General features: G+C 47.3%; 1 protein-coding gene and 1 long non-coding RNA gene across 2 annotated transcripts in view; one reads left to right on the top strand and one right to left on the bottom strand.

Moving 5' to 3' along the window:
• The window catches only part of LOC122391963 (golgin subfamily A member 6-like protein 6), a 35,956-nt gene that overhangs the window by 1,837 nt on the left and 6,966 nt on the right, over nt 1–27,153 (top strand). The window lies entirely within an intron of this gene.
• LOC122391964 lies at nt 17–26,193 on the bottom strand. Its single transcript, XR_006258435.1, has 3 exons — nt 26,151–26,193; nt 25,839–25,926; nt 17–438 (listed from the first exon to the last, which is right to left on the bottom strand). It is a non-coding gene; the product is annotated as an uncharacterized LOC122391964 (long non-coding RNA).

The raw sequence follows: 27,153 nt of genomic DNA, 5'->3' as shown, positions 1-27,153 counted from the left end.
TCCAAAGCTGCAATCACAAACAAAAGGGTTATTGGCAACGAGACGAATACCGTTGAAAGGTGCGTCGAACTCTACGAACACAGCAAAACGGGAAGATATGACAGTCATACTTGTTTATAGAGGAAGCAAATTATGAATCATTTTCAGCTGCTGCATTGATTTATTTATCATGTTAGCGTTTCAGATTAGCTATAGGTAGGTAGCCAGGATATTTGCAATAAAATAAAATGGTTCAACGTAACTAGATTAAGCAGATGGAAAGTACATTCATTGTGCTAAATACAATTATAACGTATGAATAGATTCAGACTTGATCCAGTCCATGATACCCATCTGCTGCCGTCGGTGTCGGAATATGCCGTCAGATGACAGGGCCGACATCAGAATAGGAACCGATTGAAATGTCGACATCAGTCTCAGAAACACCATGGAGTCGAGCTGCGAACAGAAACAACAAAAACATGTCAGAGTTACGGAAACGTGCAGCTGAGTGAGCACTTGCCATTTCTGGGATGGACAAATAGGCACACACAACAAGAAACGAACAAAACAACAAACGTGCATCGTTAGCTCATGTTGAGGTCATCGTTACCCCGCGCCCCGTAGGGGGGGGGGGCCGAAACGCCCCCCCCCCCCGTCCTTTTCGGTCGATATCTCCTAAATGGCTGAAGATATCGCCACCAAACTATCAGGACTCCTCCGGGCATCAATTTTACACATTGTGACCAAAAATTTTACCAGAGGCTATGATATGTTGGCCACAAATGACGTCAGAGTGACGTCATGTTCTGTCATTTTCGACCGAAAAAAGACCTTCGCGAGAAGACCTGTCAGGACTACAGCTTTGAAGATACAGAAAAATGATAAAACATAAAAGGTGTAGAATTAACAGGGCTACAAAACTGCTATCTCGAATTTTTGAAATGTTTGAGTTTTGACCCCCTAAAATCAAAAAAACATTTTTTTTTATATATTCGCCAAAAAATCCAAATAGTTTTTTGAGTTTCGAAAAAACCGGAATATATGTGATAGTGCCTACCGTCTTCTATCTACATACCAAATTTCAGATAGACACCTCGTTTTTTGGCCAAGTTATAGCGAAAAAACTGTTCAAAAATGATGACGTCAAATTTTCAAACTCAATGTTTGGCAATTCTAGAACTCGTAGAGCAAAACGAAGACCACCATTAGACTCCCCGTGACGAGCTGCATCGAATCGATACCCATTTTATGCAAAAATATCAACTTTGAAATTTGACCTAATTTGACCTGACCTTGACCTGACCTTCACCAAAACGTGACCTAGGCTGGCCCCAAAGGCTGCCTAACCCACATAATCGCATTTGTCATGTAAATGGGACCATAAAACATGTATCACACGACACTTTCATATTGTGACCCCCGGTGACCTGACCTCGCTGTGACCTGACCTGGTATCAGTGACCTCAGATAGCAAAGTATGTGTTTGACGAACAATGTACCATCGATGGTTTTCAAAAAATTACCAATTTACTCGCTTTCACAGCACATTTCTTGAATTGTCTGTGAACGGTGAAAATCTGACCTTTGACCTGACCTGTGACGTCATCGGTTTGACCTTGGTCAATGAAATTTGGTCACAAGGTAGTTCCCGGGTGGGGCTATCGAACGCCGTTTGAATTTTGAAAATCGGCCGGTAACTTTCCGAGATCTTAGGGGGGGCCCAAACGCCCCTCCCCCCCTACGGGTGGTAGGGTCCGCCGGTAGCCCTACGGGGCGCGGGTTACTCGAGGGCAGCGCTTTTCGAGGAGCCCTGTGGCCCGAAGGTTTGGACTTTGAATTGTGAAAAACGCCCGCCCGTCGTTAGCTCATGTTGAGGTCATCGTTATGGACAACTCAGAGTATTGCATATCTCAAAGTGGTTTGACAAAAATTGACTATGGGACAACTTTGCACAGAAGGGCGATAGACCCCCCCCCCCTCCCCCTAGGATCTCGAAAACGATGGGATACATTCGGTTGATGTCTGCAATTTTTACGCCGGGGTTTTTCAAGTCAGTGCAAAGATGACGTTGCAGGGGCGAAACTAGTCAAAGTTGTGGCGTGTAAGGCCAAGAAAGTACAGGGTGTCCCAAAAAAGGTTATGATTTAAAACTTCACACTCGCCCTGGCAGGGGCGGGGGTCGATGCGACCCCCCCCCCCCCTAAGGTTTTTCGAAGATAGCGTAAAAACGGCAGCGCGCAGCGCCGCCAAATTTGGCACAGCCTATGGAACATTTTTTTTTACATACGACCTGAAAATTTCAGGTACAGGTGACCTTGGGTCAGGTCACCAGAGGCCTCTTGCACCAAAATCCTCTTGCACCAATGCTCGGATTATTTTGCATCGTATGCCCAGTCCGAGTCTCAAATGTAACAATTAACGTGCAAAATTTAGCAAGCACATGTAGGATTATGTATTGGGCTATTGCAAACAAATTTACCGCCGTTAGATTAGCTTATTCTGAAACCGGTTTTTCGATTTTACCTAGCTAGGTAGTTTGGTGCAAGAGGCCTCAGGTCAGAAAAACCGGTACAGGGTAACAGGGTCATGGTCAAATTTCAATTTTCTTTTTGCACCTGTTCTTCTCACAGTTTTTGACTGATTTCCTTCAAATTTTTCAGGATGTGCTATGTTCACCGAGTTGTATAACATATAGTTCGGGTTTTTTTAGGTCACTGACCTGAGGTCAGTTAGAGGTCATTACGTCGTAATGTTAAGCCTATGGGAAAATACTAAATTCCGAAAATACTGGAGATGTCTACTTCTTTCTATCACTTTTGTGCTTTGAATCCATAGTAATTAACAGCAGGTCACTTGGTGCTTCGTTGTTTGGTGTACTTATCCATGGGTCAGGTCAAATGAGGTCAACTGAGGTCAAATGACGTTTTTGCCAATAACTTGGCACATAATGACGCTAGAACTTAAAAAATGGTATCATTGTGTTCCTGGTGATCAGCAGAATCGAATGATATGCGATATGATGCAATTTGGTTAATTTGAACTTATTTTATAATTTTAAGTTTACAAGAAAAACTTTAAGCACACTTAAGCCAGCTAAAAAGTATATCATTCGACGCGCCTTGACGTGCTGGGTTCACTGGTGCTTTTCTTTTTGCTCTATCTTAATTAGATCAAAAGTTATAAGCGAAAACTTTTGACTTGTTTTTAGCGAAATTTTTACATTTATACCCCCCAAAACCCCCCTAATATTGACCTAGAGCAACCAAATTTGCACAGGGGCGAGAACTCCAGGGGGCCCACCTACCTACCAAATTTAGTGTTTCTAGGTGCCATAGGAGCCAATCGCGAGGGGGGTCGCATCAACCCCCCCTGCCAGGCCGTGTTATGAAAAATGTCCTGCCAGGGCGGGGTTAACCCGCGCACTGTTGGGGTCTCATTTATAACGCGACCTAGTGGGGGGCTATTTTTTGCCCCCCCCCCTCGTATCTCCGAAACAACTGGACGGATCCGCGAAATTCAAACGGCGTTCGAAAGGCCTGTCAAATTTGTCGAAGGAAACCAAATTTCATTGACCTTAGGGTCACCGATGACGTCACAGGTCAGGTCAAAGATGAAATGTTTCACCGTTCACGGGTCATCTAGGGAATGCGCTTAACACCGAAGAAAACGCATTTTGTCGAAAATCAGCGATAGGGCGTCAGTTGCCTAGTACATATGTTGCTATAAGAGTTCACTGACATTACCAGGTCAGGTCACAGGTCAGGTCACCAAGGGTCACAGGTCAGGTCACATGAACCTAACTTTAGGTACTAAGGTTGTGCGATGCATGTTTTATGGCCAATTTTTCATTTCCAACTCAATGGTGTTGGTTATAAGACTTTTAGGTACGGCTTAGGTCACTTTCTGGTGAAGGTCAGATCAAGGTCAGGTCAAAAAAGGTCAAATTTTAAAGTTGATAGTTTTGCATAAAAGGGGTATTGATTCGATGCAGCTCGTCACGCGGAGTCTAATGGTGGTCTTTGTTTTGCGCTAAGGGGTCTATGATTGCTAAAAATTAAGTTTGAGAATTTGACGTCATCAATTTTGAACCGTTTTTCGCTATAACTTCGCCAAAAAAAGAGATATCAATCTCAAATTTGGTATGTGGATAGGAGGTAAGGACTATCACATATATTCTGTTTTTTTTTGCGAAATTCAAAAAACTTTTTGGATTTTTCGGCTGTTATATTCAAAAAATCTATTTTTTGATTTTTGGGGGGTCAAAATCCAAAAATTTCAAAAACCCGAGATAGTAGTTTTGTAGCCCTGTCAATTCTACAGCTTTTATGTCTTTATCGTTTTTCTGTATTTGCAAAGCTATAGGCCTGACAGCTCTTCCCGCGAAACCCTTTTTTGGGTCGAAAACGGCAGAACATGACGTCACTCTGACGTCATTTCCGGCCAAGCTATCATAGCCTTTGGAATTTTTTTGTCACAATGTGTAAAATTGATGTCCGGGAGGGTACTTAAAGTATGGTGACGATCGACGCAGCGGTTCTGGAGATATATCGAAAAGTCTGGAGGGGGGGGGGGGAATTGCCCCCCACCAGGGCGCGGGTTAAGGGGCGAAATAGCCCCCCCCCCTACGGGTGGCAGTGTCCTGCGATAGCCCCACGGCTCACGGGGCGTACGGGTTATGCGAATCATTTAGATAGCTTACCTTCTGTGGGTGGCTATCAAAGCATACAAAAGCGCAGCGTACAATCCTCAAAACATACAAAATCGTAAAATACAGCGCGCAAAACCTACAAAACAGGCCAGGTAGGGGACAGACCAAACGTACAAAAGCGCAGCGTACAAAATCCCAACGTACAAAAGTTTACCGTCCAATGGGTAAAGCGTACAATGGCAAATCAACCAATGATCAGAACGTACAAAATTGGAACGTACAATGGCAGATCAAACAAACGCGTATCATACAAAATTGCAACCTACAAAACGAGATGATCGTATCATACAAAATCACATCGTCTAAAATCGGAAGGTACAAAATGCCTCTGGTTAACGCCGGGTGAATTGATATTTAACAAGTCAGCCACCAGATGGGGTAATGGTGCTGTGGCAGTGGTTTTTTGGAAGCCACCAGGAAATAGAGTGGAATGCCACTAAGTCCCTTAGAAACACGATACCTCTGGACGCTGCACCGGCTGGCTATCGACGCTGCGGGCGGTCGGAGGGTGCCGAGGGGAATGGTTCCGAGCAGGCGGGAGCACGATACCTCTGAACGCTGCACCGGCCGACTATCGACGCTGCGGGTGCTGCGGGGACCGGTGCCGAGCAGGCGACGAGGAGAAGCGGGCATCAAGACCGTGAGAAATCTATTATATTGGCGGGTGTGCTTATGTAGGTAAATGAGGCAAACGTACATAGGTTAGGTATGTAACACCCTCATCCTTGATCACACACCCCTACCCACGCACTGCGGGGGGGGGGGCTGTTTGAACAACCCCTCCGGTTTCTCGCGAATATCTAAAAAAACGGCGGCTCAGAGTGCCGCCGTGTTTTGCACACCTTATCATTCATCTTTTCTACGCCTTCTGTGAAAACTTCAGACCAAAGTCATCCAAGGTTAGGTCACCATATCACGTCAAGTGACCTTACTACATGAAAAAGTTTCAATGCCTGTCACAGCTACACCGAGTGACTGATCACCTTGAAACTTTGAGTAATTGATAAAACAACAGTATACGCAATACACATAATGTATACAATAATAATAATAATGATACACAAAATGTATCTCTCGGAACTTCGATATCGGTGACCTAAGGTCAGGTCAATTTTGCGACCTCTCCATTATGAGTCAATGGGAGAAAATTGAAAGGCGCCTCTTTTGGCCGAACGTCATTCTAACCACTCTCAAACATCGAATTACAAGTAGACATGACAAACTGAACCGGAAAATGGTACCTGTGACCCCTCTTAATGTCCCTGAGGTCATCTCAGGTCACGAATGGTATCCTACAGTTTTTTGCAAATAACTTTTGACAGAGACATGCTAGAGCGATGAAAAAACCTTATACGTATGTGTTTGGCTCGACGATACAGATCGACTGATGCAGCATGACCTTTTCTGGTCATGTCATGACATTGACCTGAGGTCATGACCTTGTCCTGAGGTCATGACCTTGACCTAAAGTAAATTTTTCAAGTTGAACTTTTGAGGTCAACTTATAGTTCTTTCGATGCGTCGCCTTGACGAGAGGAACACGATGCTGCTGAAAATAAGCTCGTGCATGTTTTGAGTCAAAAGGTATTGCAGAAAAACAGTTCCCGCAAAAACCATCTACCTATTCTGGCAGTTCATTTGGCCCCTGCAGGCTAAACCGTTCCTAAGCTTTGCGCCGGTTTTTCGAAATTATCGAAGTTTGACCTGGAAAGTGGCTAAATTTTACCTTTGGTGACCTCTGTTGACCTGACCTTTGAGCTGACCTAAAAAGTGGCCGATATAATTTCTTCATTACTTCTGCCGCTCTTTCGAACGCCGCCTACGGCGTGTCGCTACGTGGCCCAGGAGCCGAGTGAGAAGGGGAGTGTTCAAACACCCCCACCCACTCCCCCCCCCCCCCCCCAGTGCAGGTGGCGCCGAGCACCGGCCCGGCGCCGGTTAGTCAATCGCATGGCGTTTAACATAACGGTACATCATCGGTGTTTAACCCGCGCCCTGCTGGGGGGGGGGATGTTTGAACACCCCCCTGTGTTTTTTCACGAATATCTAAAAACGGCAGCGCGGAGCGCCGCCGTTTTTGGCACACCTTATAATACATTTTGTACAGGGACCCGCAGTTGCTACTGTACACATATATTACCAATTTAGAATTGCGCTATTATTTGCTAAGTGCTGGCCATTGGAGAAAGGAAATGTAGCGCAAAGTATGGAGGAATAACACATGTTTGCTCCTAGGCCGTATGTTTTGTATAATTCGTCTTAACGCAACAGATATTCTTCCAAAACTACAATCGTGCTACTTTTCCGCACCGGTTGCCTCCCCAGAGCCCGTCCTTGGTATCGCCTATAGCTTCCGTTCCCGCTACGTGAATGAAAGTCACGTGACTACTACAGGTTTACACACTGATCTCGCTCAGGCCGACTGGAGTGCTGTTTTTAACGCCACTTCGGTATCAGAGAAGTGGGATAGCTTTCTTGCGGCGTTTCTACCTGTGGTGGATGCCCACGCCCCTATTAGGTCTGTTCGGGCCCGGAACCCTAATGCTCCCCCAGTGTCAGACTCAACTAAAGCTTTGATGAGTCGCCGTCGGGGGGCGCTGGCGGTGTACGGACACGGGTCCACCGAGTACCGTGACGCGAACCGAGCCGTGCGCGCCGCCATCAGGCGGGACAGCCGTAATGATGTTGAGCGACGCATCAAGGAGGCCGGACGTAGCTCAATGTGGAAAGTGATCAGGTCTTTTGTTTCTGACAAGCGACAACAGGGAACGATGCCCACGATCTCAGCGGATGACCTGAACACCTATTTTGTTAGCGTCGGGGCTCGCCGGGCTCGGTGACGTGCCGGAAGTAGCCTGCCGCCTGCCGCGCGTCGGAGCCTGCGCGCTCCAGCTGTCCCCGCTCTCACTAGGCGAACTGCGAGCCATCGTTTTTGGCCTCAGCAGCTCGTCGGCCTGTGGAGATGATGGGATCAGCATCCACATGTTTCGCATGTCCTTCGACTCTATTGGTGAGGTGATTTTGCACTTGGTCAACTCCAGCATCACCCAATCCGACGTTCCTGCATCCTGGAAACACTCACTAGTACACCCAATCCTCAAATCCGGTGATCCATCCGATCCGTCCAACTTCCGTCCCATCTCAATTGTCCCAGTCATTTCTAAAATCCTCGAAAGAGCCGTCCACCAGCAGCTCTATGCGTATCTATCCGAAAACCACCTCCTTTCCCCAAACCAGCATGGTTTCCGTCCCCGTCACTCCACCGAAACCGCGCTAACATCCGTATCTGACCATATCCTCTCCTCGTTCGACCATGGAGAAGTGTCCCTTCTCTGCCTGCTGGACTTGACCAAGTGCTTTGATGTGATAGACCACTCAAGACTCCTTTCAAAATTACAGGCTCACGGCATTCATACGTCCTGGTTTTCAGCCTACCTTAGAGGTCATACTCAAAGCGTCAGCTTCACTGGCGCACGGGGGGAGGTTAAAACATCCCGTCCGCTGCCCAACAACATCGGCGTGTTTCAAGGTTCGGCCTTAGGGCCTCTTTTATACTGCGTGTTTGCCAACGATCTACCTCAATTTGCACAGGACGCATTTGTAGTTCAGTATGCGGACGACACTCAAATTTTAGTCAGTGGTAAAAAATCTCAACTTTACACAGTCGTCGCCCGTATGGAAAACGTTCTTAGCTCACTCGACATCTGGTTCCGCTCGAACGGGCTCAAAGTTAACGCCACTAAAACGCAGCTGATGTTGTTGGGCAGCCCCCAAAATTTGCGATCTTTGCCTGACATTAAAGTACTATTTCGCGATCATCCTTTACTCCCCGTACCAGAAGCCAAAAATCTCGGCCTGGTATTTGATCGTTCGCTCAACTGGACAGCACACATTTCCGCCGTCACTAGACGCTGCTTCGGAGTCTTGAGTGGTCTGTCGCATCTGAGAGGACATCTACCACCCAGCGTTATCCTGACGCTTGTGAACGCCCTGGTCATATCACAGGTCAGATACTGTTTATCGGTGTACGGCGGCACTAGTAAGGAGAACTTATGTCGTGTTCAAAAGGTGCTGAACTATGCTGCCAAGGTTGTATTCGGTCGCAGGAAGTATGACCACGCATCTGACCTGCTGCGGCGGCTGGAGTGGCTCAGCGCAGATCAGCTAGTGTCGTACCACACCCTCAGCCTGCTGCACAAGGTACGCCGCAGCGGGGAACCCGAGGAGCTGGCAGCCGGTCTCGCCACTGTGGCCGAGGCCCGCGGCCGCGACCGGGACGTGGTCACGCGACAGGACCACCTGCTCCACGTGCCGCGGTGCCGCACCGAGATGGGGAGGAGGCGGTTTCAGTGCCGCGGGCCGGCCGCTTATAACGCACTGCCGCCCGACCTGCCGCGGCTACCTCCGCACCTGTTTGGCTGCCGCCTCAGGCGGCACCTCAGAGTTGGAACCGATTTAAGACGCGACTGAGTTTTTGTGTGTATGTGTGTGCGTGCGTGTGACAGTTGTATGTTTGATCGTTGTCATTTTGTGCCTACTCTCCCATTGCCGATTGACGTTCATTTGTTTTATCACGTGACGAAAGGCAGTAATAGCCGCAAGTATATTGCGGATGTCCTTAATACAGTATGAGATGAGATGAGATGAGATGAGGTTTGCGCTCAGTACTAACACACCTAGCCCGAGGGCCGGTCCGTAGCGGGGAGGGGTAGAACGCCTGAGCTCCAGCGCAGTGGAGGTGGTGGTGGCCCGTATCATAAAGAGGCAACCGTAAGCAGAACTACAATTGCCGCAGTATAAGATTATGATCAAGTTTTCTTTAAATGTATTGATTGACAAGAAAGTGCAATGCTTATCCGATATAATAAAACGGTGTTCAAGGCCTTGGAAGAACTATAAAACATTCAGCAACGTATAAATTTATGATACAGGCCATGACCTTTCACCCTGCCTCCGGGGAGGACCGCTCAGGAAGCCACATACCGAACGAATCGAGCCCTCGCAGCGCGGCGGCAGAGGAGGTGGATAAACCATCGCCAGATCTTTCGGTTACTTATGTTTCCAGAAGGAGGGGGGATGGAGGGTGAGGGCTGTTTTCAACCCACTCACCAATCCTTTCCTTATTAACTTATAGCTTACCGAAAAAATGCAACACAATGGTGGCCGTCACGAGATGTAGCGAAGAGTGCCTCAGCCACACCGGTTTTGAGTAAACTTTAAGCATTGGAATTCAGGCCAGTGATCCTGAAGCGTTATTTCATTTTCGTCGTGCATAAGCTGGGATGACGTGGTCCAAGTTAATTGCGAAGAAACGGTTTTAGTTTCAGAACATTTATGAGGCTAGTCGCGCCAAAAATGTCAAATAGAATGTTGACGTGCTATCCAGATGATGGAATTTATTTGACACAAGAAGTCAAAAAGTGGCATCGTTAGTCATCCTGCATACCTATAAATCGATTCGTCACCTTGGTTCGAGCTCAATAGTTCTTTTCGCGGATGATCGGTTTCGTTTTCTTTTCTTTTCTTTTGGGGGGGGGGGGACAGTTTATGAGCCAGAAACCACCCTCCCCAGTCCCCCAGACAACAATTGTTGAAAAATACTGTGATGGCCTAAAAAATGCCCTCAATTGTGTTACTTAGGGGAGAATGAGGTAAGTTGAGCCACTTTTTGTTTTTCGTAAGCTACACTGGCTAACTTACTGATCATTTTTCTGCGTTTACGGGTTGGACGGACAGAGTGGTCATTTGCGCATGTAATGGTGGCCAGAAATGTTTCATACCGCTTATTTTTGTACTGAGAGGCTACGTCAAAAATCAGCTTGCACGTTGCTCATCTTACCCCTGAGACACGTCGTGGGGAAAGTTGAGCATGGATAGAAAAAGCGAACCTCTTCTTTTCCCGGGCGCGGCGAAGAGTGGGCTCTTTTATTTACTCCATGGCATACATACTTATGGCAAAGTTTTTTTCCTCCATCAAAAAGTGACTGTTTTAAGCCTTCCAATAACTCGTCAAGTTTTCTATCACGGAAGAAATCATTTTATCCTTCAGATAATCTGCAAATCACAACTTGTGTATATCAACAAAGAAAAACAATTTCCTACCATTTTTATTCAGCAGAAACAAGCGCAGCTCAGTTTGGTTTTCGACAGCAGAGAAAACAATGGCTTATCCGGCTCATCTTCCCCCAGGTGAAAATGGCTCATCTTGCCCCACCCGTGGCCATTTTCGATTAATGACACCCGCTAAGGAAAATCACCATGCACCGCAGATAACAACCATCTCATTTTAAAGGCAAAACATGTCTTAGTTATCAGGGGCGATACCACATGTTACCGGGCGCTGAGCGTGAGAACGTTGTCTGTCTCACGTGAAAGACTGCAGCATCGTAAGCGAACGGCACATGGAAGCTCAAGTCAATTAGCAGCTGAGAAACATGGGGTGGCTAAACTTGCCCCTTGGCTCATCTTACCTCACTCTCCCCTATTTGGGGCTCTCAACCTTGATTTGTTAAAGTCATTTGTCTGTTCATTATAAAAGCTGTCAAATTTGCCGTATCATTAAACTTTTATTGAGTTTGTATTTCACACTTATCTAAAATGAACAATTTTGTCACTGGTTCTTTTATGAATGGAATTGGATGGTCGCATGAATGAACGAATGAATAGCTCCATTTGAGCATCAGCTGAAATCAATCCTAAAATTTAATCTACCAGTCTGCAACGAAAAGGTTTAAAAACCAGTGCAAGTTAGGTGCAGTTTCTAATCTATGCCGTTTTTATTAAGTGTCTCATAGTAGAGGTGGCAAAAGATGAAAATTTTGGGAACCAGACTCGAACCAGACCCGGCTGGACATTTCTGGAACCAGTTGGACCCGGCCTTAGTTGGAATCGGAACCAGTTGGACCCGGTTCCCCCAAAGTCAATTAATACAAACTACTTGTAGGTGTCATTAGTTGCATCATGTAAAGCAGCCTATTTCCCACTGGGAATACTCATGAGCTACTGTGTGCCAAGAAACATTCACTTCATTCACTTCATATTTTGCAATAATGTGTAGTGTGCAAGATGTACAGTTTATGGTAGGACCCGGTTGGACCCGTCAGAAAATTTCCAGGAACCGATCTGGAACCATATGGGTCCAGACTGGTTCTTTGGACCGGGTCCTCGGGTCCACATTTTGCCACCTCTATCTCATAGCTCCTTAACCCGCGAGTTGCTGGGGGGGGGGCGTTAAACGCCCCCACTTTTTTCGCCGGGCCATAGCATAAAAACGGCGCGCCGCAGGCGCGCCAAAATTTGGGTACCTGTAGGGAATTGATTGAAGTTTATTGTGACAAAGTTTCAAAAAAATCGGTCGGAAATTTTTTGAGATATCGAGGTTTTAGTGACGTCATGATTTCTGAGTTTTCGACCAAAAACGGCATATGTTCAAAAAATCATATAAAATCACAGAATAGACATGCAGACATGCCGTAAACGCCATTAGACTGCCAATACCATGGACAATCAAATGGCTATCTTCGATTATTGATTATCGTTCTGCATTTTCCAAAATCTTGAACTGAATCTTGGCAATTTCTCGCGACTACTTTACGACCATGATACATACATTTCTTAAATTGAACTTTTTGAGCCAAACACGTACACATATGATAAAATGAGTGTCACCATCGTGTTCTACGCCCCAAATTACCCATAAAACATATGTCGCAGGCTGCGAATTTCAGTTTTGATTTTCGGGGATATGTGCCTACCCGGTTGACCTGACCTTGACCCTGACCTATGTTTGACTGACCCCTACATGGAGCTGACACTCTTGTAGGCCTTATATGATGGATTGTGCACCGTTTTGACAACGTTTATGACGAGAGGCGCCCATTGCGAAGCCCTGAAGTCCATGCTACCGAAAGCCCAATTTCAGGTGTTTGACCTGACCTTGACCCGACCTGTGACCTCAAAATTCAACTTTTAAGTACTCATCTGAAGCGTCTCGTCGCGCTCTTTCGTTTGCCGCCTCGTGCGTTTCGCTGCGCCTATTGGTTCTCGAGTTATCGGCTGGGGGCGTTTAACGCCCCCCCCCCCCAGCAAACGGTGGGTGGCGAAATACCCCAGCAACTGCCGGGTTAATCTTGAGCCGCTTCTCTCATGATTCATTTTATGTGGTGCTTACTAGAGATGTCAATCGGATACCAACATTTTGGTATATCGATACCAAACCGATACCAACTTGGTAGAGACCAAACGATAGAGAATTGATCAAGGATCACGATAGTGAAGGTTTCAAGTCGATTTCTCTTGCCGTTTTGCCGCAATCGGCGCGGAAAGCTGAAAAAGTTAGATTTTTTTCCGAAAATTTGACCTTTGACCGGTCATAAGTAGGTCAAATGTTGACCTAGGACCAAAAAATATACCACCAATCGCGAGATCTCGTTGAGAGCAATCCGTTGGTTTTTTCCGCTAAGCTCTACGACGCTCCGTTTTCAAACACCAGGGGGGTCGCACCAACCCCCCTACATGGGCGAAGGTGGCGAAACACCGTTTACGGGCGAGGGTTAAAATTCTCAGACAAGATGCAAAAATGATAAGGGCTATTTAATTTTCCGGGAAATTGTAAAACTGATTAACTCCAGGGCACCAAAGAATCGTCGCAATTCTTCGCTTTGCCGCGATTTTTTTTGTGAAAAACAGGGGGCGCGGTCTACTTACCTCTACTTTTATGTGTGGTGAGGGCTAATATTCATTTTATCTGTGTTGATGAATGTGCAACAATTTCTACATGAGCTGAGACCAGTCCATATGAGTATGTTTTTATTACGGACAATGACAATATAAAAACAATGCGAATAAAACCAAACGTTTCGGACAACAACGTGCCTCCGTCAGTGGAGAAAAATAAGTGTATAGGTTTAACATCGATGAGAACTAAATGCGGCACCGTCTCGGTCTGGCCAGCCGGGTTGCCGATACAATACACAAATGTTTATAACCTTCCATGATGTGCTTAAAAAACTGCTGAAAATATATCTTTAAAAAATAAGGATAACTACTTTATCGATTTTATCGAAAGAAAACATGTATGCCTAATTACTTATTTCTTGCCACTGCCGGAGGCACTTTTTTGTGCGAAACGTCTGGTTTTATTCGTATTGTTATTGTATTGTCATTCCCTGTGAGAAAAAAGGATAACTCTTCAGTTAGTAACCATAACAGCGAAACGGCTTAATGTAACACAATTCACTGTGTATACGAAACCTATCAGTCCCTAAAAAATAATCCTATTTACAACTTTTTAAAAAGATACAGCCTATACAGCATGGGCATACAATTTTTTTCTGCATTAAGATAATATTCATTTATCTCCACATAATATGGTAAATTAGTGCTGCTGAAGTTCGCTTTCGAAGCGTCTCCTCCAGGCATTCCACAGCTCTCGTGCCATTTTGGATCACGGAACATGGCTGGGCGCAGGACAGGTCGTCTGCGAGCTTGGACGGACCACGTGACCACCTCCTCCCCTCCCCCTCACTCCCGTCCCCTTCCCTACCAGGGCGTCCGATCTAACCGCGCCCCAGGCAGTCGGCTCGGTCCGACCCTCCCTGGTCGAGCCACGGCCCGGTGCCGCCTGAGTTTGTGCCGGGTGCAAAACTGGAGCAGTAACTAGCGCCGGAACTAGTAGTCAGCACGACCATCGTCAGATGGCAGGAGTAAATGGAATAAGCGGTTCCAGGTTTCAGAAGGAATGGGGCAGGAAAAAGCGCTGAAAACAATGTTTTGCTGATATAGCCATAAAAAGTTCACTGAATTAGGAGAGCAGCACATCAGTTTAAAGCCCTTCAGATGGTGGTTTTAATAAGCACACAATCATTTCCCAATTCGCCTCCAACGGTATCACAGGCAAAGAATACGCTGAAATACTAGTGTGTACAGAAGCAACTGCGGGTCCCTGTACATACTATTGTTCTTAGCAATCGTTGAAACTTTCGAAGCGATCGGTCACTTGGTGTAGCTATGGCGGACATTGAAACTTTTTATGAGGTGAGGTCACTTCAAGTTATCTGGTGACCTGACCTTAAATGACCTTGGTCTTAAATTTCTAAAACATGTGTAGAATTGATGTATTATAAGGTGTGCCAAAAACGGCGGCGCTCCGCGCTGTAAACTATACTAAGATAAACTCTGCATATCTCAGAGTTTTGATATCGATGACCGAAGGTCAGGTAAATTTTGCGACCCCCCCCCCCCCCCCCATTATAAGTCAATGGGAGAAAATTGAAAGGCGCCTCTTTTGGACCAAAGCCATTATAAACACTCCCAAACAATGAAATACAAGAAATTAAGACACATTGAACATGAAAATAGTATCCGGGACCCCTGTTTATGCCCCTGAGGTCATCTCAGGTCACGAATAGTATCTAACAGTTTTTCGCGAATACCTTTTGATAGAGGCATGCTAGAGCGATGAAAACGCCTTGGATGTGCTCAGCTCGACGATACGGATCGACTGATATGCAACATGACCCTTTCCGGTCAGGTCATGTTGGTAAAAGTAAGCTCGTGCAAGGCTTGAGTCAAAAGTTATTGCAGAAAAACTTTCCCAAAAATTGGTTATTTTGGCAGTTTTTGCCCCCTGCAGGCAAAACCGTTGGCTCTAGGTCAAATCTGAGAGAATTATTCAGAAAGGGCGTTAATAGGACTATCGAAGTCGCTTTTCCGCGGCGCTGTAGCTATATCGGTTCCCGAGTTATGCGTCGGCTTCTTGGAAACTATCGACATTTGACCTGAAAATCGGCGAAATTTTGCCTTTGACCACTGGTGACCTGACCTTTAGCCTGACCAAAAAAGTGACCGAAGTGATTTCGTTATTATTTTTGGTGCTCTTTCGAACTCCGCCTTCCGCGTATCGCTACGTGGCCCAGGAGTCGAGTTAGAAGTGGGTGTTCAAACACCCCCCCCCCCCCCCCAGCAGGGCGTGGAAATCCAGGACCCCCAGCGGGAATACGATTCAACTCTCATTCGACTTTTTTGCGCTCGAATTCGACTTTGCGCAAAATAAAACGACAGCGCTTAAAAGCGACAGTTGCCGCAAATTGCACACTCAAACTGCGCTGAAATACGACATTTCTTTCATGTCGCAAAATCTTCAAAGTTATGCATTCTAGGAAGCTCGCTGCAATGAAAAGAGGTAAATTTAGCCCCCCGGAATATGTGATAGTATCAGAACACTGTTTGATTCCGCCACAAATGAGAAAAACGCGATGCAGAACGATGCGGTGAAACTGCGCTCATTCGCGACAAATCGTGGGCAAATTGCGCCTGTATTCAACAGTCCTGTTGGAGCCTGAGTGGTCGAGCACTTTCCGTTTTTCTGTTCTCATTCGTTTATTTCGCAACCAATCTTTAAAAAATGATGCTCATTTGAAAGAGATTTTCTCGCTCGTCATTTCTGATGCATAATGCATACATTTGGTACATCATACTCACAACCATATGTACTTGAATTTTCAGATGAAGGATTTTGCCCTGACGACGGAGTGGGTGTCGTATACCTTACCTAGATGTTGAGCTGGAATTCGGTGCACAAGTTTTTTTTAAATAATGACCTGAAGGTGACCCAAACACTTTTAATTGATAGGTGTGTTTGCAAAACGCATTCCGACAGCTTTTTTTGCGTTTAACACTTGTATTTTTCTCGAAATACCTGTTTGAATAATTTTCCCGAGTCGACTTCAGGCGCAATTATCAGACACTTAGCCTAAAAACGACACTACCGAGTCAGATAAAAGCGCACTGCGCCATTTAACGACACTCTGCAGTATGATCCGAGCGCATATGCGCCCTTTCCAGACACTTTCATGTTTGATTTGGGCGCATTGCACTTACACTTGACGGCACAATTTACTTGGCAGAGGCGGCTTCAGTCACTGGTTTTGTGGATTTAATGCCTTTTATGCTATACTTTAGCATGTTTAGATGTTAAAGATCAGTTTTGTTGTATTTACTCTATGCACATACTTACCTGTTGCTTGCGCGGGACCCCTCTTCATTAGGCCTGTTATGTGTAAAGTATTAGCGGAGGGGATTTCCTTCGCACTGGTCTATGTGCTGCCAAATGTGTCCGTGTGGCGCTCAGCTGGTCGGTGTTGGCCGATATATGAATGCATAGGTGTATGCAAGGCGGACGGCTCCAGTGGCGGTCGCAGGGGGGGGGGGGCATCAGGGCCATGCCCCCCAAAGGCAAATCAGGGGGCATATCATTTGCCCCCCCCCCCAAAACAACCGATGGGCCCCCATGGCCGTATGGGGCCCTGGCCCGTATTCGATTGTCACGAGGCTCGAGAAACCCACGCCAGCTATTAACAGCTCCTATACCAGTCTTTGAGGGTCGGAGAGCCCTTCAGTGGCGGTCAAGCGTCCACATTGACCGCTGAGGACCCACATTGACCTCTGAGGGCCCTCCACTGGCCTTTAACCCGCGACCCGCTGGGCTATTCAGCCATACGCGCCCTGCTGGGGGGGGGGGCAGATTCTGCCCCCCTGTCTAACTTCCGAACCGATGGTCGTAGAAAGACGGGAAAAACGGCAATCGAAAGCTCTTAATTAACAAGGCGGATCTTAAGAGCCCAATTTTTTTTTTGCTTAAGTAGGTCAGAGGTCAGGTCAAGGTCAGATCAAGGGTACAAAATGCAAGTTTCTACAGTATCGGCCTTGCACCGTAGTTGCCGAAGAATGGACTGAGACTGATTGCCCAAAACGTGTTCTTAGACTACCAAGGCAATATTCGTTGCATACAATGTCATTCAAAGGTCAAGGTCAAGGTCAGGTCAGGTCAGGTCAGGTCACCAAAAACAAAATATAGAAAAGGGCATATGCGACACATGTTTTATGGGTCATTTTACTCATAGAATTCAATAGGCACACTCAATAAGTGATATGGACCACCTGTGGATGAATTTCAGGTCGAGGTCAGGTCAAGGTCAGGTCAAGTGAGGTCAAATTTTGAAGTTGGTTGTTAAGGCCTAAAAAGGTGTCCATCTGATGCAGTTTTTCACGACGAATCGAATGGTGCTATTTTGGTTTCCGTACGAGGTCTAGCACTTCCAAAAAATCATTTTTCAAAAATTTTGTGTGTCGTGACGACATAAAATTTTGAATAACTCCCACATTTTTGAACCGATTCTTCTAAAAATTGGTATGTAGGTGCACATAGACCACTTCTCCGACATATATTCCGTTTTTTTCGATACACTCAAATTTTAAAAACCCGATATAGCCATTTGATAGACAAAGTAGAATCACGTAGTCGTATAACCTTTTTTGTTACGTCTTGATTCCTTAAAAATGAAGATGTAAGCGGCGTTTGAAATTTTGCCGTTTTTGAGGCAAAAATGGCGAACATGACGTCACTAAAACGTCAATTTCTCAAAAATTTTCCGACGGATTTCGCTCAAATTGTCAGGGAACGTGTCAAATCGATGTATGATAAGGTACTGAAAGTTTGACGTCGCTGGCGTAACGCGTTTAGAAGTTATTGGCGAAAAACGGGAGGGGGGCAGATTCTGCCCCCCCAGCGGGGCGCGGGTTAAGGGCCCCTAAACTGGCCTCAGGGGCCCAACCGGCGTCTGATAGCCTCACGCCGGCCTCTGGTGGCCTCATTTCTGTCTCTCTAGTCCCAAGACTAGCCTTTAAGTGCCTCTGAGGGCCCCGCACTGGATTCTGAAGACCCGATGTCGGCCTCTAACTCTAAGAGCCCGCATCGGCCTCTCATGGGGGCCCATTTTGGCCTTTGAGGGCCCCCGCTGGTCTCTGGGGTCCAACTCCGGCCCATGCCGGCCTTTAAGGGCCCCACACTGACCTCTAAGGGCCCCATGCTGGCCTGTAAGGACCCATATTAGCCTCTGAGGGCACCTGCACTGGATTCTGAAGACCCAATGCCGGCCGCTTAGGGCCCGCATCGGCGTCTGAGGGCCCATCTTGGCCTTTGAGGGCCCTCCACTGGCCTCTGGGGTCCAACGCCGGCCCATGCCGGTCTTTTAGGGCCCCACGCTGACCTCTGAGGGCCCCATGCTGGCCTGAAAGGACACACATTAGCCTCTATGGGCCCCGCACTGGATTCTGAAGACCCCATGCCGGCCTCTAAGGGTCCGCATCGGCCTCTGAGGGCCCATATTGGCCTTTGAGGGCCCTCTGCTGGCCTCTGGGTTCCAACGCCGGCCAATGCCAGTCTTTTAGGGTCCCATTCTGACCTTTGAGGGCCCATGACGGTCTGTATGGGCCCACATTAGCCTCTGAGGGCCCCCGCACTGGATTCTGAAGACCCGATGCCGACCTCTAAGGGTCAGCATCGGCTTCTGAGGGCCCATCTTGGCCTTTGAGGGCCTTCTGTTGGCCTCTGGGGTCCAACGCCGGCCCATGCCGGTCTTTTAGGGCCCCACACTGACCTCTGAGGGCCCGTGCTGGCCTGTAAGGACCCACATTAGCCTCTGAGTGCCCAATTCGGTTTCTGATGGTCTCAAACTGCCCTTTGCAGGTCCTGTACTGGTCTCTGAGGGCCCTAATTTGGCCCCTAAGGACCCAAACCAGCCTCTAAAGGTCCCACACCGGCCTCTGATGGTCCCAACTCCCATTTCTGTCTTTGGGACCCAAACTGACCCTTATGTGCCTCTGAGGGCCCCGTATTGGCTTCTGAAGGATCGATGCCGGCTTCTGAGGACCCATAACGGTCTTTAAGTGCCTCATACCGACACCTGAGGCCCCACACTAGCCTCTGAGGGGCCCCAAACTGGCCTATGAGGTCTCTACACCGGCCACTGATGGCCCTATTATGTTCTCTGGGGGGGGGCTCAAGCCTTACCTTTGGGCGTCACGCACTTGCCTCTGAAGGCCAACAGCAGCCTCTGGGGCCCTACCTTGGGCCTTTGCCCTTTGAGGCCCTTCGCTGACCCTTGGGTCTAACACCGGCCTCTGGGGGGTCTGACACCGTACTTTAAGGGCCCCATTGCAGCCTCTAGGCGATAGGTATAGCCGAAGCGCTATCGATGGGCCCATAAGGGCGCTGTACGGTGAGGAGGGCGCTATAATACGATAAGGAGGGCGCTGACAGGTCAGGAGGGCGCCGGCAAGTGTGGAGGGCGCAGAAAGATCAGGAGGATGCTGTGTGGTAAGGACCATGAAGGCGCCGACTGGTCAGCCCAGAGGGCGCCGAATGTGAAAAGGGCGCCGGCAGGCCATAAGAGCGCTGAATGGCGAGAAGGGCGCCGACAGATCAGAAGGGCTCCGAACAGGCAGAAGGGCGCTGAAGATGATGCCAGGGTGCTAGATGGTCAGGAGATTGGGGGTGGATGTCTGGCAGTTCAGGATTGTGGGTGCATCTTCACCCACAAAGAGATATAAAATTGTAAACCTGGGCGCCAGTGCCGCATGGTGTACCGCAATGGCTAACCGTCGAGGGCGCCTAGAGTGCTGGACATTAGAAAGGCGCCTTCGGCACCCCGAAACGATCGTGGAAGGCGCCATCCAGGGCGCCTACTAGATTGGGGGGGGCTAAAGCCCAGTGTGCCCCCCCCCCCCTTGGCTGCGCCCCTGCTTAGAGCGTTTTACTGTTGTGTTTTCTATCAAGATAAGGTCGATGAGATTGTTGCCTGTGCCCGCGTTATGTACCTACCTACTGTGTGCGGCCGTCTGATCCTTGCGGGGCGGACGACCATTGACGTCATTTCGTCAGCTGAGCAAATGTAAACAGACCTACTGATGAGTTAACCCCCTAATATACGGCCTTGGACGATAAACCGATTAATGAATATTGTCTCACCGCCCGACGCTGCGCGCGCTGGGAGCTAAGGCATACCCCTGACGTCACTCTAATGACGTTGCGAGCGATCTGTTAGCTTATGATGAATCGCGTTTGGAACAGAGGTCTTAAGGAACCAAGTACAAAGAGAACAGAGGTTTGAGTGCGAATGCTGCTAGCGTGCTGGCGGAGCGGCGCGCTAGCGTTTTGCGATGACGTCATAGCTTAGCGTCAGAGTGAAGTTTGTTGATATTGCCATGGAAACCCAACGCGCCGACGTGCGCAGCGCACTGCAGCGATCTGCTGTGAAACACCACCCTGGAGTCAAGGTCACTGGAGTAATTGGGAGACATTTTCACTGAAGTTCTTCTACGTCATTAACGCCATTGGTTTCACACTCGAACGCCGTCAACAGCCACAGTAGCTAAAATAGGGCAAAGTTTCCCGAGTATTTCATGATATACAGAATGCAGATGGACCAGAAACATGCGATCAGCAGCTCATGACTATGACATTCGGTTGAAATAAATCAACCACCAATGAAGTCATAGCCTACGATTAGACAGCCCTATTCAAAGAAGATATGGAGCCGTAGATTTGTGGACGGCTCCGGCTCCGGTTGAGTACCTAGGCTCTTATTGAGCTTCGGACGCCACAAGCCATTTGCTACTTCTTCCCCACTTTCTTACCCCCCCCCCCTTCCTCCCTGATTCCGCCACTGGCGGTTTCTGTCGCCTGCCGGCGCAGATGGAATGGGTGCGCTCGGACGGCTCAGTCGACTGTTGTTGTAAAGCGCAATTTGTTAAAATATGTGCAATTCTAACGCCGAATTAATTCGAAAAAGTGTCGAATGCCAAATCGTCTCCTGACTACAATGTTTGATGGATTGGCAATATCATTGGTACCGAAGCATTATGAAACATTTATCTCGCTTTATTGAAGAGAGCAGGTTAAACTGAGCACGTTTATTGTCTTTAATTGCGTAAAACTCTCGGTTCGATATAAGCGCACTCTGTCTATTGAAAGCGCACCTCTAGGTCACGTGACTGCGGTGTGTCACGTGATTGCGCTTAAAACCGAAATCGGCGTCACGGGAGGGGCGCGGGTTAAAACACATTTGGAAAATATAAATATCTTCAATACAATGTGCGCTAACCAGTTTTCTCAGTAATTCAGCTAGTAAATATCGTGCTGTGTTGTTTACATCGAGGGTCGAACTTAGCCCGCGCCTTGCTGGTGGCCTAGGTTTTCCGTGTCGTGCTGGGGGAGGCGTTTTCACGTCCCCGTCTAACTCGGCTCCTGGGTCAAAGGTCACGTCACCAGAGGTCATCATAGGTAAAATGTTGCATATTTCAACATTTTCCCAAACACCCAACGCATAACTCGGGAACCAATAGAGCTACAGCGCCACAGAAAAGCGCATTCAACAGCTCTTTCAGAGGCCTTTCCGAGTGCTGTTGTTAGATTTGACCTCAGGTCAAATATAAATCGTGACGTTAGCATCAACGCACGATACGTTAGACGCTGGCAAAACGCCAATACGGGCGAGGGTTAAATCATATGTGAACCAACCAGTTTTTGAGTGGTTAACCTACCAAACATTTTAAATGTGTTTAACAGGATGTTTACAGTGAGGGTTGAACTTGAAAAGACGGACCATTGCACGATGGGACCGCGGCCCGAATTAGCGCGACATTGGTGGCTTTGCCGCCCTTTCCCAAACTGAGTTAGGCTGTTCCACGTAGTTCAGAAATGTCCATGGACCACGAATCTGCAAATATTTTCGTCCATGGTGTATAGCGTCCGCGCCACATCAGCCCAAATACAAAGTTCTGTGACAAGCATCGTAGACCCGTTTTCGTACGGATAAAAGTAGCAGCTAATGTAGGTAAGAAAAAATATATATTAGACGGCTTTATCAATATTTTCGGGGTATAACCTGATAGTTTAGACCATGGGCTTCACGATGGAAAGAAAAACTTTTTACGGAATATATAAATACGCTTCAAATGTTAAGTTTGTAGGTGTTTTTAAAATTGTGACTTAATTTTACTGTTATAAACATTCTAGAATGCCGATATAAAACGTCCCGCTAGGTCGCGCTCTTCTTAGTTATCAATATATGGTCTTTACCGATCAATTGCCTTTCAGAAAATGTATAATTTAGCTGCTGCAGCCTGCTACATCGAAAATGAGGGGCATTTTTGTTTTTACTTCAGGTCGCCGGTGCTGGCCGTGCGCGGTTACCACGAGCCGGCCGGAAGCTGGGAGTAACAGATCCGATCCTCCTAGGAGTCGAACAAGTCTGCCAAGTGCCAACTATATTTAAGTTTTGTCCGGAAATATCCGTACCTGCTATCGGAGTGTCTGATGATACACTTTTCTGCCCCTCACTTTATTTGTTATATAGTCCATCAGGCTATCAGATTCCCATCATGGTTTTGGTGGCTACATTATTTGCTTATCGGAATTTCCGGTTCCGTCATGACTTAACCTGGCAGGTGATGCCATCTTATCACGTGACCGAACCGAGTCAAGGTCAACGCTGGTCAACTGATTAATTAATTGATTAATTGATTAATTAATTAATTAATTAAATGACTAATGATTATTTAATTAAATTTATCAGGAAGTGCTTCGAAAGTACACCGACTACCATTTGTGTGATTCTATCATCCCTTTCATGTGAAAAGCGGGCACGAAACACGAAAAAGTACCGATGTCGCGCTAATTCTTGCTCCGGTCCCATTGTGCATTGTGAGAAATAGTTTTAGTGTCTATGCTACATATTTTGCGACCGATACCCCCTAAACCCGATTACGACTCGCTGACGAAGTTTTGTAAATACAATTTGAAAGCTCCGACCCGAACGATTTCTTGTGGAGTAAAGCTCTCATTCACTTATTACATTAACAAACTCCACAGTCCACATCATATCCTTAACTGTAACTAAGCTGTTGGTGGCGGTAAACACCCATTTGGATGTCGGCGGTGACGCCTAATGGTTGAGTTGACCTGACCCGACCTACCCAAAATGCACGGATACATCGTCTTTGATCAAAACTTGCACGAAATTCGAAATCAGAACGCCGAAAAAAACTCCATAACAACCTCATTTTAAAAAGTTAAAATAGGCCACGATTTCCCTGACTTTTAAGTCATTTACCCGACTTGAAATGCCAACTAATGACCGGCGATCTTAAAATCGGGTATCATCGGCTTCCTTTAGTTACGGTAGGACGTTCATGTTTTCGCGAAGCTATAATTCGGTTAGGGACTGAACGATTGGGGATCCAACAGAATTCCCCCCCCCCCCCAAATTATATGCTAGCGGCTGAAAACGCGGTCACGGAAAGAGCATACAAACACATAAGTCCATAATCCTCGCCCGTACTGGTGTTTTGCCAGCCGCGAACGTATATGGGGGGGAGGGGGTCCGTTGGAGACATAGTTTGTTACGAGAGACGCCCATTTCGAGGTTTGAAGTCCATGCTATTAAAAGCCTAATTTCAGGTATTTAAAATAATCTTGGACCGACCTGTGACCTCGGAACTCCACTTGAAGGTACTCATCACATCAGAAGCGTCTCGTAGCGTTATTTTGTTTGCTGCCTCGCCCGTTTCGCTGCGCCTCGAGCTATGGGCTATGGGCTATGGGTTCTCGAGCTATGGGCTGGGAAAGTTTACCGCCCCCCCCCCTCCCACCCCCACCCAGCAAGTGGTGTGTGGCGAAATACTCCAGCAACTGTCGGGTTAACCTTCGCCCGTACTGGTGTTTTGCCAGCCTCGAACGTATAGGGGGGGGGGGTCGTTGGACCGCCCCCCCCCTTGCCGTTTGGCCCCTGATCGAGCTAGAGCTTCGAGAAAAAAAAACGAGCGTGCTGCTCGTGACGAGAGGAAGCCGGGGACCGGGGTGATACCCAATTTTAAGGTCCTAGGTCATTGGTTGACTTTCCAGGTCAGGTCAATGACCCACAAGTCTGGAAAATCGGGACCTGTTAGAACATCGTAAAGTGAGGTTGATGAGGGATTTTTCGGGGTGCTGACGACGAATATCGTGTCAGTTTTGATCATAGATGATGTCTTAATGCATTTAGGCCAGGTCAGGTCAGATCAGGCCAATCAGTAGACGTCCTGCCAGGTATTCATAGTGCGTGTCAGCCGTTACTGACAGGCTGACAGCTTCGTAACATGTTACGAAGACACCAAAACAACTTCGTAAATGTTCAAATGGTTGCTTAATTCGAAATCAGCTCCAAAAAGTAGCCTAGAAACATGTAAAACTCGAAGAAGTGAACCTAGGTCATCAAAGGTCAATGATCTGACCTGACCTTCAGGTGACCTTGACACCCACCATAATGCATAGGACCAACATCATATCACATGTTTGAACGTTTGAAACCGCAAAAATACTGCAAACGCGCGGCTAATACGAGCCGACATACGCCGAATCGCGATTCCGGCCAAACATGGTCTCGAAAAATAGGCCACAGGTCAAGGTTCATTTGGGACAGGGTCATGAAATTTTGAGGGTAGGTGTACAATTGATTGACTCGACAGTACTGAAAGTTTCATCGCGATCAACCGCTTTTTACGCGAGTTATTCGCGAAAAACCATGGGGGTGGCGGTTCGTTTGATCCTTCCCCCCTATACGGGCGAGGGTTAAGTCAGTTAATTTTTTTTTTTGCAGTTTTCAATTTAATTTACGAATTATGTACCGGCAGCTATGGTCGAAATGAGCAAAATGCTGCTCAATGTACCAAGCGCCACTTCGTTCTCCGGCCCGCAGAGAGCGGGGATGTAAGTCAGGCACGGCCTTGGCCGTTTCCTCTGGGGCCGCGCCGTCTGCCGAGGGAGGGGAGACCTTGCCCAGTCTGAGGGAGGGGGACGACGGCGCCGCCGGGACGCCCCGTCGCTCCGAGACCGGCGCTCACTGTATAAACAAGCAAAAAACGCTGGCCGTGCAAAGCTTGGCTGTGCTTTGACAGAGGAGGCATCTAGCGGAATATTTCGTAACTACGCAAGCTTCTAACAAAGATGTCGCTTGAAGCGCAGTTGAGATTGTAGGTTTTGATCCAACTGAAAATTGACATCTCAAGGACGACGAAATGATGTAAATTTATATGAAATGGTTTTGTATGATGCGTACTTTGATTAATGCCATTAATTTCCACTGCCTTTTTGTGTGAAACGATTTTGTACCTTGCGATTCTGTATGACACGATTTTGTATGCTGCGCTTTTGTATGTTTTGACTGTCCTCTACCCGGCCTGTTTTGTAGGTTTTGCGTGTTGTATGTTACGATTTTGTATGTTTTGATGATTGTATGATAAGATTTTGTATGCTTTGATATGGAGCCACCTTCTGTCATGACGAAATAGAAGTAGGTATTGGTTTTTTGTAACAAAAAAGTTGGAACTTGGACGAGCGGTCACCATTACAAAAGAATCTAAGGCGGAAAAATAAAAATAAATAGTACAAAATGCAGTAAAACAATTATTACACCTACAATGTAGTTATTAGATATTATTCAGGAGGATGAATAAAGCTATGAAGGTTTTCGAGCATTTACTTTACCGTTTACGTATCGTGACCGAGTTGTGACCCAAATTCCTGAAGGCCGTCTTTCTGATCTTCGCTCTCAATCACGTTCACATCTTCTTATACCAATACCTATTTAGAGTTGATGCCACATGAAAACACAAGAATCCGTTTTCGCCGGCATTTCCATCCGCTCCCTCCCTCCGCTCCCCGATACAAGCCGTTGCCAGGCAACCGTTGTCATGACAACCAATCTGGGCATTCCAATTGGCCGAGTTTCCCGCCATACCGGGATCCAAGATTGTGAAGGATGCACAGTTTACAGTTCGCATGACGAATTGGCCCGGGGGGGGACTTCCCTTTTCGGTGAATCACTATCCACCCACAAAATGCCTGTTTTTTGTTATATGGTGACTGGTGAGCTCAAATGGGGTTAACCCGCCCCCTGTATGGCCGTCAACCGACCCTGCCACCCGTGACTCCCCCCCCCCCTCCCAAAGATCTCGGAAAGTAACCGACTGATTTTCGAATTTCAAACGACATTCGATAGCCCCAGCGGAGAACTACCTTGTGACCAAATTTCATTGACCTAGTTTAACCCTCGCCGGCACAGGGGGGGGGGGGGGGTGATGCAACCCCCCCTAAGGTTTTTCGCGAATAACTCGCGTAAAAAGCGGCCGATCGCGACGAAACTTTCAGTGCCCTCGCATTGATCAATTTTACACTATCCCTGAAAATTCCATGACCCTGACCCCAATGACCTTTGACCTGTGACCTCTTTTCCGAGACCATGTTTGGCCGGAATCGCGATTCAGCATACCTATATCGGCTCACAGCCGCGCGTTTGCAAGCTTTTTGTGGTTTCAAACGTTCAAACATGTAATTTGATGTCGCTCCCATACATTAGGGTGGGTGTCAAGGTCACCTGAAGGTCAGGTCAAGTCATTGACCTTTGGTGACCTCGGGTGACCTCGGTTCACTTTTTCGAGTTTTACATGTTTCTAGGCTAGTTTTTGGAGCTGAATTCGAATTTGGCAACCATTTGAACATTTACGAAGTAGTTTTGTTGCCTTCGTAACATGTTACGAAGCTGTCAGAGACGGTTGACACGTATTACGAATACCCGTCACAACCC

Source organism: Amphibalanus amphitrite, unplaced genomic scaffold, assembly GCF_019059575.1.
Source record: "Amphibalanus amphitrite isolate SeventyFive unplaced genomic scaffold, NRLGWU_Aamphi_draft 000463F_arrow, whole genome shotgun sequence".
Lineage (NCBI taxonomy): Eukaryota > Metazoa > Arthropoda > Thecostraca > Balanomorpha > Balanidae > Amphibalanus > Amphibalanus amphitrite.
The sequence above is the reverse complement of the archived record's forward strand: the minus strand, read 5'-3'. Positions and strand labels throughout refer to the sequence as shown.